This window comes from Stegodyphus dumicola, chromosome 5 (assembly GCF_044657685.1).
Source record: "Stegodyphus dumicola isolate Sdum_Otavi_A_Nest chromosome 5, ASM4465768v1".
In the NCBI taxonomy this organism is placed as follows: domain Eukaryota; kingdom Metazoa; phylum Arthropoda; class Arachnida; order Araneae; family Eresidae; genus Stegodyphus; species Stegodyphus dumicola.
The window spans coordinates 90,555,288-90,573,686 of NC_140772.1; the positions used below are offsets into that span (position 1 = coordinate 90,555,288).

Sequence of the window (18,399 nt, forward strand, 5' to 3'; positions counted from 1 at the left end):
AAATTTTTCGATTTTCGAAACTTTGTGTGTGCGAATAGTTGGAGAAAAAATTCGAGAAATCAAGTTGAGTTCATAACACAAAAAGTTTTGGGGAGAACCGATGAGAGAGTCCAGAAGAAACATACTCCAGTAACTGCAAGTCTTTTAATTACTTTGCCCTACTAGATGAGAAATTCTTTAATAACATCCCCAGTATAAACAATAGTTCTATACCTGTCATAGAATATGATTTTACAAATGAAGTTAACAGTAAACAACGGATCTTTCGATATCTACTCTAAACATTCTACTCTAAAATTAAGTTACACCAAGAGTTTATGCAAAGGAAAGGACGATAATTCCTTACCTTCCCTCTCACTTAAATGGCAACTGAATAATTAATAAGACGCAACTGTCCTATGTCTGTGGGCAGGGCTGTTTCGGGCCGGTGGTGGTTTAGATATGGCTACCGCTGTTAGCTACGACTCTTCTTTGATAAGTTTCAAGCACACTCTCTCACAAAGTTCTTTCGCGACAGTGAAGTGAGTTAACGCCCTGCAGTTCGTGCATATTAATTCCTCGCCTTGAGATGACAAGGAAGGGCATAGGGCCCTTCCTTGTCATCTCAAGGCGAGGGTAACTAGAAAACGTCGTCAGGATATCTGCGAGCAGCTCAGCTTTCGTGTCTTTCCTGGGCCCTGCAGAAACGTAATAAAAATTGAAACACGGTTAATTCCTTTCTTGCATTTGCGTCTTACGTAGTAAACCACGCCCAAGAAGGCTCAGCTCCCGATGCTGATGCAGTGAGAACATGTGAAATAAAAGAGGGGCCGTCGTAAGAATACGGTCTCCAGGGCATTTCTAAGGTGAGGGCATCTCGAACGTTTTATGAACGTAAAAAATGCTACCTGGTTCATCCTGCCAGTAATCATATGCTTGTCTCAAAAACTAAGTCATGCGTGTCTAAATACATGCAGTATTAATCCGAAATCGTGAACAGTTCATTTAATCAATTATGGTTCCTTGGATCATTCTCTACTACTTGGATAACTATGGCAGTTCTAGAGCTAATATATTATCATTCTCTAATTGTTAGTCGGGTCGCACAGTACAGAATATTAAATTTTGAAAACCAAGAAACATCAGAAATCAATTTTTCCTTCACTTGGATTTGGAATTCCGGATTTGCAGACTGTTAGTCGACCTATACGCAAATTAAACACTGGATTGATTAAACATTGGGTGTCCACTGCAGTTCCAAATGACCTGACTTGACTGTTAGCCGGCTGTGTTACTAGTTACAATACGAGAACACTCATAGAGGAAAACTCGAAATTCTTTTATGTCTACTAATTTTAATTGCTATTTCTCTGGACCAAAACATAATATATTTAATATATTATAAAAGGAAAAAATAATGTAGCAAGTTTATAAAAATGATTGGTATAATAAATCGTATATCAGCGTTTAATTCATTAGCCAATGCGTTTTACTATTTCATCAATCATACTGTAGTTAATTATTTTCAAAATCTCTACAATTTATTTGAAATGCTGTTGGAATTTATTTTGAACCTAAGGGATTATTCCACAATTCTTAAACTTATTGTTATAGAAATATTGAAGTTTTTACATTTTAACTTTATTTGCAGCACAAGAAGATATGATCTTCATTATTATCATTAGTAAAGGTATCATTACATTGGATATTTCAAGACTTCTACTTTTAACTGCAATTTTACGTTTCTGTCACTGAAGATTTCATTATCATCGACAGTATAAGCAGCATAATTTTCCCATTAACAATACTTTCATTCAATACATCGCCTGAGTGCCATTTCTTCGTCATTTAAGATTTTACTGTGTTTAAAAATAATTTATAATAAAATAGAAAATTATTACCATCAGAAAAATGGTATACCATTGCATAAGATAACTATTTCGTGTCATGTGAGTGAACAGATCAAGATATTCATCTAGCATTAAGCAATGATAGATAGATTTGAATGAAGGAATTAGTGCAGAGTTCAGTACATTCTATGTTGTGAAACTAAAGGTAAATACAGGAAGGTGTTGCTTTTGCATTTTTTACAGCTGCTCAAGTTACGAAAAGGGTCCACCGAAATTTTGATTATCTCCTCTTTTCACATATTCAGCTATATAGTAATCAGACATTCGAAGCTCAGTCCTCTCTTTCAAGATACAGTATATATTTTATCGACTGAGATTTCTGTTAACCGACCCAGCCATCAGTTTTAAGATATCACTTGGGAAATGTAGTAACACTAGGAAGAATGCAATCGAATTCAGTATCATTCGCAAATTATCTTCTCATTGATTGACCTTTTGGCTTTTCTAATCTATAATGGGTCATTTAACAGGCTTTCTGTTAAGAATTAAGATAAAAGTCGTGGTTTACATATGTTAAACATGAAAGCGACATTGACCATGAAACACCAACTGATAATGAATTTGTACATTTATTTCAAAGGATGAAAGATGCAGGGAAGGGATTGCTAAATATAATATTTCGAGATAGATTATGTAAAAAACAGCGTACCAAATTTCAGACTCTGAAAAAAGGAAAAAAATCTTTCGCTTCATATATCTGGATGAAAATAAAAATAACAATGATAAAACTGATGTTGAAGATAATGGTAAAACGAAAACTAAAATTGAGCAAGTTAACCATGATAAAGTCTTAAACAAAGCTCTATATAGAGCAACGGCTTGATGTCTCTTCTATGGGTTTTCCTTTGTTTTGCCGATACACGGCAAAACAAAGGAATGATTTTTCAGCGGCTGTTAAGAGTCATAAAATTATAATATAAATATCTTTAATTATAATATAAATGTCTTAAGTTTTCTTTTAAATATGTCTCTTAAAGACATATTTAAAAGAAAACTTAAGACTTTTTAAACTTTCTTTTAAATATGTCTTATGTAAGAAATATGAAAAAAATTCACATTTCGCGAAACTTTTGATCGATTTTGTATATTACATTTTTTTTTTCAATGAATATTTCTGTCAGGAAATATTTTGTATGGGTAATTTGTTCAACAGAAGGAATTAAACTTGATTTGCTAATAAAAAAGTTTATAAGCATGTTGATTTGTGTACTCGCTTTTAGAAGTTCATAAATCTTTGTCGAAAGAAATGTAGACGTGATTTAAAATTTAAGTTCTATTAACGAAGTTTACGTCTATTCGAGGTGGATACAATCCCTATAATTTCGGATTATTGAGGTTGCATACTATTTTATTATCATTTCCCGTCTTTCAATGCTGGGTGAATAAAATTACCTTGGATGGTCCTTAAACTAATAAAGACAACTTTTAGAAATGTGTAAGGTTATTATTTTAATTTAACCAGTTATCATGATTTCTGTTTTTATTACGTATTATATATATATGTAATATCATTATGTAAATGTATGAATATTCGCTTAACTTATATCATGTTTTTATCGCTGTTGTACATCATTTTAGGATTAAATCAAAATATGTTTTCAAGTGTTGCTTAGAATATGATGGTACTGCATTGAATTCTATGCACACATTTCGTAAAACCAGATTTTTTTCAATTAAGATCTAGGAAATGTTCTACATCTTATTTTCGCTACAAGCAGAGTTTAAAATTATTAACATTATACCGGGTTGAGGTAGGAGATTTCAAAGCTATGGTAAAATCTTTGAAAGTGCTATTTTAGTTACGGTTTCATATGCAGTAATAAGAAACACTTATGATCGTTCCTGATAATCACATGTTACTATCGCTTAAAATTTATTTTCAGGCATCAAGATGTGTACGAGAGTCCAGTTTCGAAAATATTAATATTTGCTGTATTGCACTATGTTGTACTGCTCAGTCGATTATACTTTCCCCTTTGTTCATGTAGATGTGTATACAGTGTGAACGAAGCCAAGGCAAGGCTAAATACCCATTTTCCAGCCATTCGCAGGCTGGAAAAATGTTAAAAAATGGTATTGTTCTTCCGGAAAGTCCTTGGCGTAAATTTTGAAATTCTTAGTATTTTATTTGGTGTACAAGCTCCTCTTTATACCGAATAATGCTGATATGAATATTATGCATCAGCCTAAAAGCTATTCATTTGTGCATAATCAAATATGACTAATATACAGACTTTCGCTAAAAATATTTTGAAGCTCTAGAATTCCTCTCCCTTTGTATTTTATCACATTGGGTATTCAGGCGATTCAATGAAAAACATCTCAAGCAGATAATAAGAAAAAAATAACCACATATTACATCTATAGAGACGCAGACGTACCTTCAATATATTGCAGAATTCGACTGTTTCCATCTCATCTGGAAAGAAAGCAAGTAAATTTTATATGTAATGCTATTATTTTAATGACGTTACAGACTTTGCTTGAAATTCGCTTATATAAGCAGTATTTAACTGAGAAGAGAGCTTTTAAAAACTGCAGTTCTATTTAAATCCATTTTCTAAACTACTTTGAACCATTTTTAGTATATTACATCAATTCCATTTCTGTTTCCCTTTACATCTCCTGAGAATGGTTTTCTACTTTTAAATTTCTAATAAGCACGCTTAAGCTATAAAAGCTGCTAAGATTTATTAAATTCACATTTCCCAACGGCTGCTACAACATTAACCTTTGAGTCAGTGCTAATTTCATCCCCATCTGATGCAATTAGTGATCCATTAACTTTCTTTATATAACTTAAATTCATTCCACTCTGAGTTTTCCTTTTCCTGGGTCCTGCATAAGAGAAGTGTTCAGTTTTGATGGATATCTTTAGTGATTTTTCCCGTCCTTCCCCTAGGATAATTGTGCAAGCTCTCAAAACGTAATTTATGTAATCCTTTTTCTTGTTTTCCCAGAGAATTTTTTTTTTGACGTTCTTCCTCCTTTTTTTTTTTTTTTTTTTTGCTATAGACAGATCTGTACTTTTTGAAACTGTTTCTTAATGAGTGCACTTCACGAGAGCTGAGTTTTACTCAATAGATTTCGAAGTAAAAGTACAACTTTACTTTCTGCTCTTTGAGCCAAAGTTAGCAGAATTTGAAATATATTTTTAAAGTAAAAAACAAGTAAAATGTTTACCAGTAAAAAACTCGAGTGTTTCACCTATTACACATTCGTCGTATCACAGTAAATATTTGCATACAATTTAAAAAAAAAAATATTAATTTCAAATTAATCAGAACATGTAAAATATTCGAGTGTGCCATCTATTACACTTGCATTGTATCGCAGTAAATGTAAACACATACTTAAAAAGAATTTATTAATTTTAAATTAATCAGAACAAGTAAATATTTGGAGTGTTCCATGTGTTACACTTTGCAACTTAGTAAATGTCTGATTATAATTAAAAAAATATGAATTTTAAATTAATCGAAAAGGAAACTTAGGCTGACTTCATGAAAATGTGGCAATTCCAATGGCGAGCTGTAATTAAACCTTCCTTTTTTTCATCAGAGTGTTTTTTGCACCTGAAGAAAATGATTGTATGTCTGATCGCAACTAAAATCCCTTATTCAAATCCAATGCAAATCTAAGTCTGCGTTTTTGCCTTATTTTAATTTTTACATTGATGTGTCTCCCAATCTACATTTATAAATTTGACCGAATAATTTCAAATTTGGGTTGTATATCCATAATAATAAAATTAATTTCCTGTTAGAGGAATGCGAATAGCTGTTCTTTTCCGAGATCTATATTACAGCTTGTAGGGTTTATATTTATTTTAACTAACATTTATTTTAAGTTTAAACTATCTTTCCTGTCAAGCCTTACTTTCCCCTGGAACTGCCAATGCCAGAATATGTAAATTTGAGTAGAACGCGCAAGGATTCAAATTATCAGCGGAAGTATTATGATTTAAATAGAAGGAAACGAGTTCGGTGAGAGAGTTATTCTTACTTAGCGAGCGCGGAGGTAGAAATCGAGAATTGAAGAACCCCGCGTTGCGGCCTATGTGCTTGGCGGGAAGTAGTTGCAATTGTTCCAGTGAGCTTCAAGTCTGTTGAATTAGCTGCGGTATTTGTAAAACGCGGTGAGTTAGTTATTTTAGAGAGCCTCGTAGTTAGAATATTGTCTTTACTTTCTTTTCAGGTTCTTATTTTTATTTGACTGCCTAGTGGGCACAGTCTGTGAGCGTCAAGAGGACACCATTGTAATTTATTACGTTGAATAAAAAGGGACTTAACCCTTTATAAGACTCTGTGGTTTATACAAGCTTTCACAGTCACCTCTTGGTTGCGTGCTAGTTAGAGGCGCGCAACCAAGAGGCGCCCGAACACTTATCGAACTGAAATGGCCGAAAACTGGATGGAAGCCGCTGGACAACACCAAGAAATGACAACGCAGTTAGAAGGATTTGGATACCTGGTCCAGACTTTGAGAGCATCAATCAAGCCAAACGTCTATTTCGACGGAAAAAATTCGGTGTCCGTATTTTTAGAAGGTATAGAAAACCACTTTCAGCTCTATCCTGTGCCTGAAAGACAAAAAGTTGCTATTGCCACATCAGCACTAAGAGGACAGGCCGCGCTATGGTGGAAAAATATAGGCAAATTTCTTCTAGGTGAATTTGGAAGCCCGACGTATACATTTGAAAATTTCAAAAAATCGTTAGTAAAGGCCTTCCCCATAGTGAAAGATCGCGCGCGGCTGGAAGCCGAGCTATATAGTTTCTATCAACGGGATACAGCAGATTTGACGGACTTTATTTTACGAAAAATCAAGCTAACGGATATGCTGTATGGGTAAAAACCCGATGCGGAGATTATTGAAATAATATTACCAAGATTGTTACCCGCTGTCCAAGACTACTTTGAAATTAGAAACCCAACCACATTGCAGGAACTTTTCGAATTGGCGGTGAAATTTCAAAATCGCAGAATAGCGGAAAGAGCGAGAGGGGAAACATATTCTCAAAGTACCAGAAGGAAGGAGGAAACCAGAAATGGAAATCGCTCGTATGGGGGAAAGAACTATCAAGCTAACGCATCGAAACTCGAAGGTCAAGGCCCAAAAAGAAAATTTGAAAATAAGCATCCGCGTACCCAGAAGACACAGATTGAAAGGAAAGCTTTAAACGACTAGAGGGGCTGTGAAAGGGAGGGTCCAGACCCCGGAAGTTTTTAGAAAAACCCTCAAATAGACATCTAAATACAGTCATTGTAAAAAACTCACAGCTACCAATTATACAAGTCCTGGTTGGCGATGTACCAGTAGAAGCCCTCATCGATACAGGGGCAGAAGGAAATTTCATGAGTGAAAAGTTCTTCAAAAAGAATTTTTTTAGGATACGACTCTTTAAAACCAGAAATACGGAAATTATAGCGGCGCAAGGAAAAACATGTCACTGCATCGGGAAAGTATCATTAAACTTACAGATAAAAGAGGAAAATCTCAAAGTATTAATTTTTGTGGTGAAAGACCTCCAACACTCTCTTATTTTAGGTATGGACTTTTTAAGGGCCGCGAGGGCCAAATTAAATTTTCAAGATAGTTCCGAGGTGCTGGAGATGGACCAGAGGGTGGTGGAACCGGTGGAGACACCTGAATTGGACCTTAGCCATTTGAATGACCAGGAAAGTAAAGATGTTTATGTGAGTATCGTTTGCTTCATTTTATTGTTGCAAACAGCGTAAATTCCTTTTGCTTTTCTTTCTTTAGTTTTGAACTTTATGTGTGGCAACAAGATAATTGATTGATAGAATTGTGTTTGTGACAGCCATGTAGAATGGCTCGCTTATTTTATATCAATTATTTCGCATCGCTGACAAGTGTAATAAATAAAAGTGTAGGAATACAGTCCATTTGTTGATTGATTATAGTTTGTGAAACATATTAATTTAATAGAAAACATATTGTTGGTCAAAAGTCTAGCCGGAGAGCTAGTGGAGATAGTGACTGTTCTAAGTGTATTCTAACAACGCAATATGCATATGGTTTGTGAAAATTATCCACTTTGTTAGGTAAGTGGATTTTGAACAAAAATTCGTTTAATTTGTTGTTAAATTTTAAGAACAATGTTGTAATACAACATAGAATTCGATTTCATTTTAATAATAGTGTTAAGTGATTTAAGAACAATTTCTGTTTTTGAATTGATCAATTATGAGCGAACTTATAACTTTTAAAACAAAAAGAGCGGTCTTACGCAGGAGTGTTACTAATTATGTAAAGAAAATTGAAACTATTTTAACTGCAGATGATATTAATTTAATAGAACTAGAGGAATGCGTCGAATTATTGAAACAAAAAGAAACTGAGTTAAGGAAGCTTGATTCTGAAATCGAAAGTTTAATTACAGATACTAAAGAATTAGAAAACGAAATAGATAATGTTCAGGAGTACACAGATAAAATTTATTTGTGGAAATTTAAAGGTGAAAAAATATTAAAAAATCAAAATAATAAAAATAATTCTAATAGTGTAATTTCAGAAGAGGTTCTTAACAATATTAAATTACCCAAGTTAACATTGCCGACTTTTGGTGGTAATATTACAGAATGGATAGCTTTTAAAGATCTTTTCAGTGCTTGTGTAAGAAATAATACAAATTTATCTAATGCTCAAAAATTGCAGTATTTGAAGGCTTCGTTGAAAGATGAAGCATATCGCATTATTCAAACCATTCAAATTTCGGATTGTAATTTTGAAATAGCATGGAATCTGTTAGACGAAAGATATTCAAATAAGAGAGAACAAATTTTTGCATATATTAAACGTTTTTTAAGTTTACCACCTATTCAAAATGAATCAGCATTTGCTATTTTAAATTTAGTTGACAATATTAATGAAATAATTCGTTCTTTAGAAGTATTGAATCAAACCATTGATAATTTTGGTGACACTTTAATGACTTATTTAACTTTGCAAAAATTAGACCCTGCTACAAAATTATGGTGGGAACGTCAGTTAAAATCTAATGAAATTCCAAAACTTACGACTTTAATTGAATTCCTAAAAACTATGCAAGAACACTTCAAAATAGCAAATCAACAAGTAATAAGGTACCTAAATCTGTGTTTCAAAATAAGAATAATGTTCTGGTTGCTACTTTGGGTTGTGGTTATTGTAAAGAAGATCATAGTTTAGCCAAATGTTCGAAATTTCTAAATTTATCGGTTCAGCAAAGGATAGATTTTGTAAAATCTAATCGTTACTGTTTTAATTGTTTATCTAATATGCACTTGCTCAAAAAATGCAAGAGTTTAAATACATGTCAACATTGTTTTAAGAAGCATCACAGTATTTTGCACATTGTAAATAATTCAAAGAATAAAACTCAGTTAAACAGTATATCTCCGCCTACGCAATCTATCCCTAAATGAGATGAATTAACGAGTCCTAAGGACGTTTCAGCCACAGTTTGTGCCTCTCATTATGATTCGAATGCAAAAGGTAATCAAACCAGTCACATTTTATTGTGTACTGCTTTAATAAAAGTTCAAAATTCTAAGCAACAATTTGTGAAGTGTAGATGTTTATGTGACACTGGATCTCAGAGATCATTTATTTCAAGGGATTGTGTGAAGAAATTAGGATTACGAGTGAAAGATAATTCCATTTCTGTATCATGTCTAGGAGAATTTAATACTATAAGTAATGGGGAAGTCGATTTAGTATTCACTTCTCATTTTAAAAGTGATATTCGTGTATCAACATCAGCGTTTGTACTGGACAAGGTGACAGATAACATTCCCTATGTATCTTTGCCATCAATCATCTTCGATAACTTCAGTGATTTACAATTAGCTGATCCATTATTTTACAAGTCACAACCAGTTGACATTTTATTTGGAGTAAATGTATTTCTGCATTTAATGACGGGAGAAATTGTCAAACGTGGTCCTGATCTACCATTTGCTCTAAATTCGAGGTTGGGATGGATAATTTCGGGTACTACAAATTTTGAATCTACAAATTTTGAGCCAGTATATGTAAATCATTTGAATACAAACACAGATGAGTTAGTAAATTCTTTCTGGGAGTTAGAAAAGTTTCCAAATGTACAACCTTTAACAAATGAAGAAAAACTTTGTGAAGAACATTTTAAAAATTCGCATTTTAGAGACACATCAGGTCGTTATTCAGTTGCATTGCCATTCAAACATAATAGAGATATTCTAGGTGACTCCCGTGAAGTGGCGTACAGAAGATTTCAATACTTGGAGAAGAGGCTGTTATCTATGAAAGAAATTTACAACCAGAATATTCAGTTTATGAAAGAGTACTTTTCACTAGAACACGTAGAATTAGTGCCAGACACAGATTATGAATTAGAGAATAAACACTATTATATCCCACATCACTTTGTGTTGAAGGACTCTAGCTTAACAACAAAATTGAGAGTTGTTTTCGATGCAAGCGCTAAAACAACCATAGGTGTTTCTTTAAATGATACACTAATGATAGGCCCAAAAATACAAGATGACTTAATTTGTATTTTACTAAGATTTAGACTTCATAACATTGCAATAACCGCTGATATTAAAATGATGTACAGACAGATAAAGGTTCATGAAAAAGATAGAGATTTTCAGAGAATATTATGGAGAGATAGCCCATATAAGCAAATACAAGTTTGTCGTTTGAAAACAGTTACATATGGAACTGCAGCTGCTCCATATCTTGCAACCAAAGTGTTGAGTCAGTTAGCGATTGATGAAGGATTGAACTTTCCAAAGGCAAAGAATATAGTTTTAAGAGATTTTTATGTTGATGATATGTTAATTGGTGTAAAAGATAGTTCGGAAGGTATTGCATTGATAGACGAATTGCAACATCTGCTAAAAAGTGGTGGCTTTGAGCTTCACAAATGGTCGACAAGTGAACCGTCATTGTTAAAAACCTCTGGCTTAACAAACACAGATAGTGACAATATTCATCATGTAATAGAAGACAAACCATTGAAAGTTCTGGGATTAGAATGGCATCCGGACAATGATGAATTCAAATGTAATGTCGGTGTAATAGAGTATCAAAGTGTTCCGACTAAAAGAATTATTTTGTCATTCGTAGCAAAACTATTCGATCCATTGGGGTGGATAGCTCCGTTTGTAATTCTCGCTAAAATGATCCTTCAGCAATTGTGGAAATTACAGTTATCATGGGATGATCCTGTAACAGAAGAGATTGATCGAAATTGGAGAAATCTATGTAGAGAAATTAAACTTTTGATTTCTATAAATATACCTAGGAAAATTCTGCCACCTGATTATTTTCGATGTGAACTTCACGGATTTTGTGATGCGTCTGAAAGAGGTTATGCAGCAGTTATTTATATCAAAACTTGCAATAACTCTGACATTAATGTTAAACTCGTAACAGCTAAAACTCGTGTAGCACCATTAAAATCTATTACGATTCCAAGACTGGAATTATGTGCAGCAGTGTTATTGGCACGCTTAATTCAGTCTGTAAAAGCTGTATTAGTTATAAATTTTGATTTAGTGCAAGCTTGGAGTGATTCACAAATCGTGTTGTCATGGCTAAGGTCAGATCCTAAAAAATGGCAAGTATTCGTATCCAATAGAGTTTCTGAAATACAATCCATATTACCACCTGAGAACTGGAGTCATGTTGATGGAAAGGAAAATCCAGCTGATTGTGCTTCACGTGGATTATTTCCTGCAGAACTATTATCTCATCAATTGTGGTGGAATGGTCCTTCTTGGTTAAAGTGCAGTGAGATTGCCTTGTCTAAAAATATTCTTATAGATGAAAAGGCATTACCAGATGCACGTAAAACAGTCTCATTTGTAGTTTCTGAACCTGTACAGGAACTTTCTATTATATCAAATATATCTTCATTTCCAAAGTTACAACGCATATTTGCTTGGATATTAAGATTCATATCGAATTCTAAAGTAGCATATCTAGAAAGAAATACGTCTTTTTTATCTAGTAATGAAATTCGAGCTGCAACTTTCTGCATTGTCCGAATAATACAGCGATTTCACTTTTTTAAAGAAATTCAATGTTTGGAGTTGGGAAAGGACTTACCTACAAACAGCAACCTCCTTAGCTTGTGTCCAATTTTAGATGACAACAAAGTGTTACGTGTAGGAGGAAGACTGAAAAATGCGCAACTATCAGAAAATGAAAAACATCCAATCTTATTACCTTCAAAACACAATCTGACAGAAATCATAATTAGACACTTTCATGTCAAATATCTTCATGCAGCACCGGAACTTCTTCTATCTTTAATTAGACAGCAATTTTGGATCATAGCTGCTAGATCTGCTATCCGAAAAGTAGTGAAATCTTGTATTACGTGTTGTAAACTTAGAGCTAAAACTGCAAGTCAAATAATGGCTGATCTACCGGAATCTAGAGTAACACAATCACGACCATTTCATCGAACTGGAATAGATTTTTCTGGACCGTTCATGATTAAACATCGTACAGGACGTGGACAAAAATCATTTAAATATTATGTAAGCTTATTTGTGTGTTTTGTAATCAAGGCAGTACATCTTGAAGTGGTAGAAGATTTGTCAACAAAGGCATTTTTAAGTGCATTGAAACGATTTATTGCGAGAAGAGGGAAACCATTTGAGATTTATAGTGACTGCGGTACTAACTTTAAAGGTGCAGACAAAGAAATCAGAAAATGTTTTTTGCAATGTAAGCAAAATCAAGAAATTCACAAATTTTTGTCTTTAGAGGAAATAAAATGGATATTCAACCCGCCATCATCTTCCCATTTTGGTGGACTATGGGAATCGGCAGTAAAGTCAATGAAATTACATCTAAAAAGGACTGTTGGTGATACTGTGCTGACCTATCCGGAATTTCAGACTTTGATAGCGCAGGTTAAGGCTTGTCTCAACTCTAGGCCATTGTGTCCAACATCGGCTGATCAAAATGATTTAACTGCATTAACACCTGGTCATTTCCTAATAGGAACGTCTTTAACTGCCATACCTGAACCAGACCTAAATTATAGTTCCTTCAATCACATTGACAGATGGCATGTGAGACAGTTTATTTTTCAGCACTTCTGGAAAAGATGGAGTCGAGAATACCTGTCTCAGCTTCAACAAAGACCTAAATGGCAAAAAAGTCAAAACAATTCAGAAGTCAATGACTTAGTCCTCATCAAAGAAGACAACCTTCCGCCTCTTAAATGGAGGTTAGGGAGAATAATTGTTGTTCATCCGGGCTCAGATCAAAGAGTCAGAGTTGCTAGTATTAAAACTGGTCATGGTGTCATAAAACGACCAGTCGTGAAATTGTGTCCTCTTCCTATTCAGACTAAAAAACTATGAACTGCTTCGCATATAATATTTTGTATTATTTTTTCTTATGTTTATCTTTATTACAGACTAAGAAGTTTCAAAATGCTCCAACTGTTGAAATCCCCTGGGATTTCAACGAGGGCCAGGATGTTTATGTGAGTATCGTTTGCTTCATTTTATTGTTGCAAACAGCGTAAATTCCTTTTGCTTTTCTTTCTTTAGTTTTGAACTTTATGTGTGGCAACAAGATAATTGATTGATAGAATTGTGTTTGTGACAGCCATGTAGAATGGCTCGCTTATTTTATATCAATTATTTCGCATCGCTGACAAGTGTAATAAATAAAAGTGTAGGAATACAGTCCATTTGTTGATTGATTATAGTTTGTGAAACATATTAATTTAATAGAAAACAAAAGCAATACAGCAAGTAGTGAGTAATTTTTCTCATTTGTTTTCAGAAAAACCGGGAAACTGTCAGATCGTGACTCACAAGATTCAATTAAATGCCAAAAAACCTTATAGGACTAAACCGTATCGCTATGATAAACAAAAAGACTTAATCATCGAAGAACATATTAAGGAGATGTTAAAGAATAAAATAATAACGCCCATAAATAGTGAGTACGCGAGTCCAGTCGTACTATGTAGGAAAAAGAACGAGTTTCCTCCTTCGGATAAAAGGGCTTGGAGGTTTGCTATCAATTATAGAAAACTAAATAGCATAACTAAATTTCCAGTTTACCCTTTGCCGGTTATAGACGAGATCATTAGACAGATCAAATCGACGAGATATATGTCTACTTTGGACTTAACATCTGGCTACTATCAAATAGCTATGAGACCCGAAGATATACATAAAACCGCGTTTATAACAAAATCGGGCACTTATGCATTTTCACGCATGCCTTTTGGGTTGTGTGGGGCCCCATCAACATTCCAGAGAGCTATGGACATTGTTCTAAAGCCTGTCCTAGGAAAATCAACTTTAATTTATCTAGATGATATAATTATAACGAGTAGTACGTTGGAACAACACATTAATGACCTCGAACAAGTTTTCAAATTATTAAAAGAGGCCGGTCTTACAATTAACGCCTCAAAATGCAAGTTCGCAACTAAAGAACTTAAATATCTCGGTTATAAAATTTCGCAAAAGGGTATAGAAACGCAAGATTCAAAAATAAAAGCTATTAAGAATTTCCCACCGCCCAACACCGCCAAGAAACTTTCGTCTTTCCTTGGATTATGTTCTTACTATCGATCTTTCATAAAAGATTTCGCTGATATTGTTGAACCACTCTTAGTAATCAAAAAAAAAAGAGTAAACTTACGTGGACAGCGGAAGCTAACACAGCTTTTGAAAGATTAAAAGAAGCGCTTATTAATGTCCCTGTTTTAAAATTCCCTGAGGGGGACGAAAACCTGGAAATTGCAGCAGATGCGTCAGACTATGCGGTGGGTGCGGTTCTTATGCAAAATAACCATCCGCTGGCATTTTTTAGTAAAACATTGAATCAGACACAAAGGAATTATACAGCTACAGAAAGAGAAACATTAGCCGTATTAATGGCTGTACACAAATTTCGAGTTTATTTCGGCAAATCGCCAGTAACAGTCTTTTCGGATCATGCGGCTGTTGGTAGACTTTACTCGGGAAAAAACCTAACGCCCAGGTTAATAAGATGGGCTTTAAAACTCCAAGAATATAATATCACAATAAAATATAAACCGGGTAAGGAAAACAATGTAGCTGACGCACTTTCTCGTATAAAACTGGACGATGAAGGAAATGAACTTAAATGCGCTGTGTTGACTTGAAAAATTTTAGATTCTAGAGATACGGTTATTACTGAACTGAAAGCTGATCCTGAATTTGGAAATATCTATGCTTATTTGAAAGACCCCGAAAGCTTTGAGCATACAGATATCGATGCGATAAGAAATAGAGCAAAAAAACTATGAAATAATACATAATTTATTATTTTATACGAAAACAACAAACGAAAATCTTGAGTATAAGCCAGTCATCCCAGCCTCGCTTCGATTAAGCATTTTGAAGGAGTTGCACGAAGAAAAAACAGCGGGCCACCTAGGGGTCAGAAAGACTTTAAAAAGGGTACGCGAGGCGGTATATTTCCCCCAATTATACAAAATAGTAACGGCGTATGTCAGGTCCTGCAATCAATGTCAGTTAATAAATGATATTAATTACAGCCCGGCCGGGTACTTAAATAGCATTCGCGCTACATTTCCGAATGAAATTTTAGGCATAGATCTCCTTGGTCCCTTCCCCCAGAGCGAGTTAAATAAAAATCGTTTTCTTTTAGTAATAGTAGATCATTTTTCAAAATGGATAGAAATTGTTCCACTTAAACGCGCGTCAGCCAAAACAGTCGCAGATGCATTCTTACACAGATACATTTTAAAATACGGTGCACCGATAAAGGTTATTAGCGATAACGGAAAACAGTTCATTAGTCAAATATTTGAAAACATATGCAATGGACTTGGCATACGCCATATCAAAATGGTTCCGTATAGACCACAGGCTAACATAGCAGAAAGAGTTAATAAAAACATTGTAAAAATAATTCGCAGTTACGTTAGCACACATCACAAGCGCTGGGATGGCTACATAAATGAATTAGCTTATGCTTTAAGAACGGCACATCATGATACTACGGGAAAAACTCCAGCAGAATTATTTTTAGGCAGAAAGTTAATTACGCCTTTAGATAAATTATTCTTTGTGCAACAAAGAGAGCAGGAATTTAGACAACAAGACGTGCAAAAGTTGATTGATCAGGCGCTTAAAACCTCGGATACGGCAAGAAATAGACAGAAGTTATATTATGATAGAAAACGCCGTGAAGCAGATTTTAAAGTTGGGGATAAAGTATTGAAACGGAAATTTTCTTTATCAAGTGCCCCAGACAATTTTATGGCAAAGCTAGGTCCAAAGTTTGAAGGCCCCTATGTAATTCAGGAAATCAAAGGAGTAGTCTTATATCTTAAAAACGAGAGAGGGGAAATCTGTAAAGCAAGTCCCGACCAGGTGAAAAAATACTATAATCCAAATGATTTTGAAATCCTTAAAAGTTTCTTGCAGGACTCAAGTCTAAACGAAATAGAAGGGCCAGAGACTGCAACAACTATTCCACCACCCAAGAAACGGAGAACTGAAGAGAGACCTAGCACTTCTACAACCCGGACGTCGGTATCAAAAAGAAAAAAGGATTTTCAAACTCCGGCGTTTAAGAAAAACAAAAATACAGATGAACCGGGTAAAGAAACCGTGGTAAAGACGAAAACACCACCTACAAAAGATGGCAGGAGAAATTACACATCAAGGAGAACGCGCACACGGCCACAGAGTCAGGTGCCAGCAAGGCCGCCGTTCCGGAAACTGAAACGCCAACAGGAGGCACAAAAATACGACGAACAGAAGAAATTCAAGAAGGACTCCAGACCGGAGGACGTCACGACCAGCCGTCCCAGGCAGAAACGCAAAGGCCAACAACCAGACGATTACTCTGTCAAGAGGCCAGCATGTAGAGGACGCAAAAGAAAGAGCAACGGGGACGACACTCGGAGATCAATAAGGAGAAGATTGACATCCATGAAACCTCTAACTTGGGATCAATTTTGCCAAAAACGGATGACGGAATTTCAAGCATCGAAAACTCAAAGATAAGTTAAAACCTTCTATAAATTTTTCTTTCTGTTTTGTTCCGAAATGTTATGCATAAGTACGAAGTTCTATGTTTTGACGAAAGTCAATATGTCTCGGTTGAGACTTAGTTTTGTTTTACTTTATTTAGCTAAAGCAAAAGTATTATTTTCTTTAAGTGTAAAAGCTAAAAACAAGCATTTTCTGTTGGTCGAAAGACTAATTCTGTTATGTTAAAGCCAAAATTTGGCCGAAGATAAAAATAACTTCGTATTCTTATATTAATAAGAATTTTAGTTTCAGTGCCGCCAGCTTGGCGAAGAATGAGTAAAGTAAAAATTTATTTTCTCTTATTCATTTTATGGTAAATTGTAAAAAGCATATGTATTAAACTTTTCTAAATGTATGTAAATACTTGAAGGTTATGTAAAAGTAGAATTTAGTCTAGAAGCATAAAATTGTAGATGCTAAAAGTGAATGCTTAAAAGCAATGAAGTCAAAATTTATGTAGTAAATTGTAGATAAAGTCATGCTTTAGAGCGAAAGCCTGCATGTTTAAAGATGAATGAGGGGGAAGTTAGAATGAATATGTTTTGTAGGGTTCTCCACCTACATTTGAATTTTTAAGAATATTAAAGTAGCTCATTGAGTTGTAGAATGTCGAGTAAGGTGTGTCTATTTGGTTGTTGAATTCTAACAAATCAGGGTGGTTAGGGGAAGTGTTGTAAGACTAAAACACGAATATTCCCGTTTGACACCACACATGGTGGAGAGCCAGGGTAAAGTTAAATTAATGCTTGAAAAATTGAATGAATGTGAAGTAAGCAATAACTAAGAAAAACGAAACGTTAAAAACAAAAATTTATTGTGTCAAGAAAGTGTAAATTATAATGTATGTAGAAAGATACTGATACTTATTCCTTCCAGATGCTGGAAGGAAAGACCAAGATTGATTGATGAAGTCCAGGAAAAGTTGCTGTAAGAAGAAAGCTTTGTAACGACTAACAGAATTTTAATATATAATTGTTACATAAGATTTTTTTGTGTAAACGAGGCTTTCGCCAGTTAGTTCAGAATTAGATAAACTTACAACAGGTCGTTTGTAGGACCTGCTTCCAAGTTTTCCAAATTCTGGCAGCGGCAAATGTAGGGTTTATATTTATTTTAACTAACATTTATTTTAAGTTTAAACTATCTTTCCTGTCAAGCCTTACTTTCCCCTGGAACTGCCAATGCCAGAATATGTAAATTTGAGTAGAACGCGCAAGGATTCAAATTATCAGCGGAAGTATTATGATTTAAATAGAAGGAAACGAGTTCGGTGAGAGAGTTATTCTTACTTAGCGAGCGCGGAGGTAGAAGTCGAGAATTGAAGAACCCCGCGTTGCGGCCTATGTGCTTGGCGGGAAGTAGTTGCAATTGTTCCAGTGAGCTTCAAGTCTGTTGAATTAGCTGCGGTATTTGTAAAACGCGGTGAGTTAGTTATTTTAGAG

General features: G+C 34.5%; 1 protein-coding gene across 1 annotated transcript in view; it reads right to left on the reverse strand.

Moving 5' to 3' along the window:
- The window catches only part of LOC118181837 (cell adhesion molecule Dscam1-like), a 1,450,682-nt gene that overhangs the window by 1,422,220 nt on the left and 10,063 nt on the right, over positions 1-18,399 (reverse strand). The window lies entirely within an intron of this gene.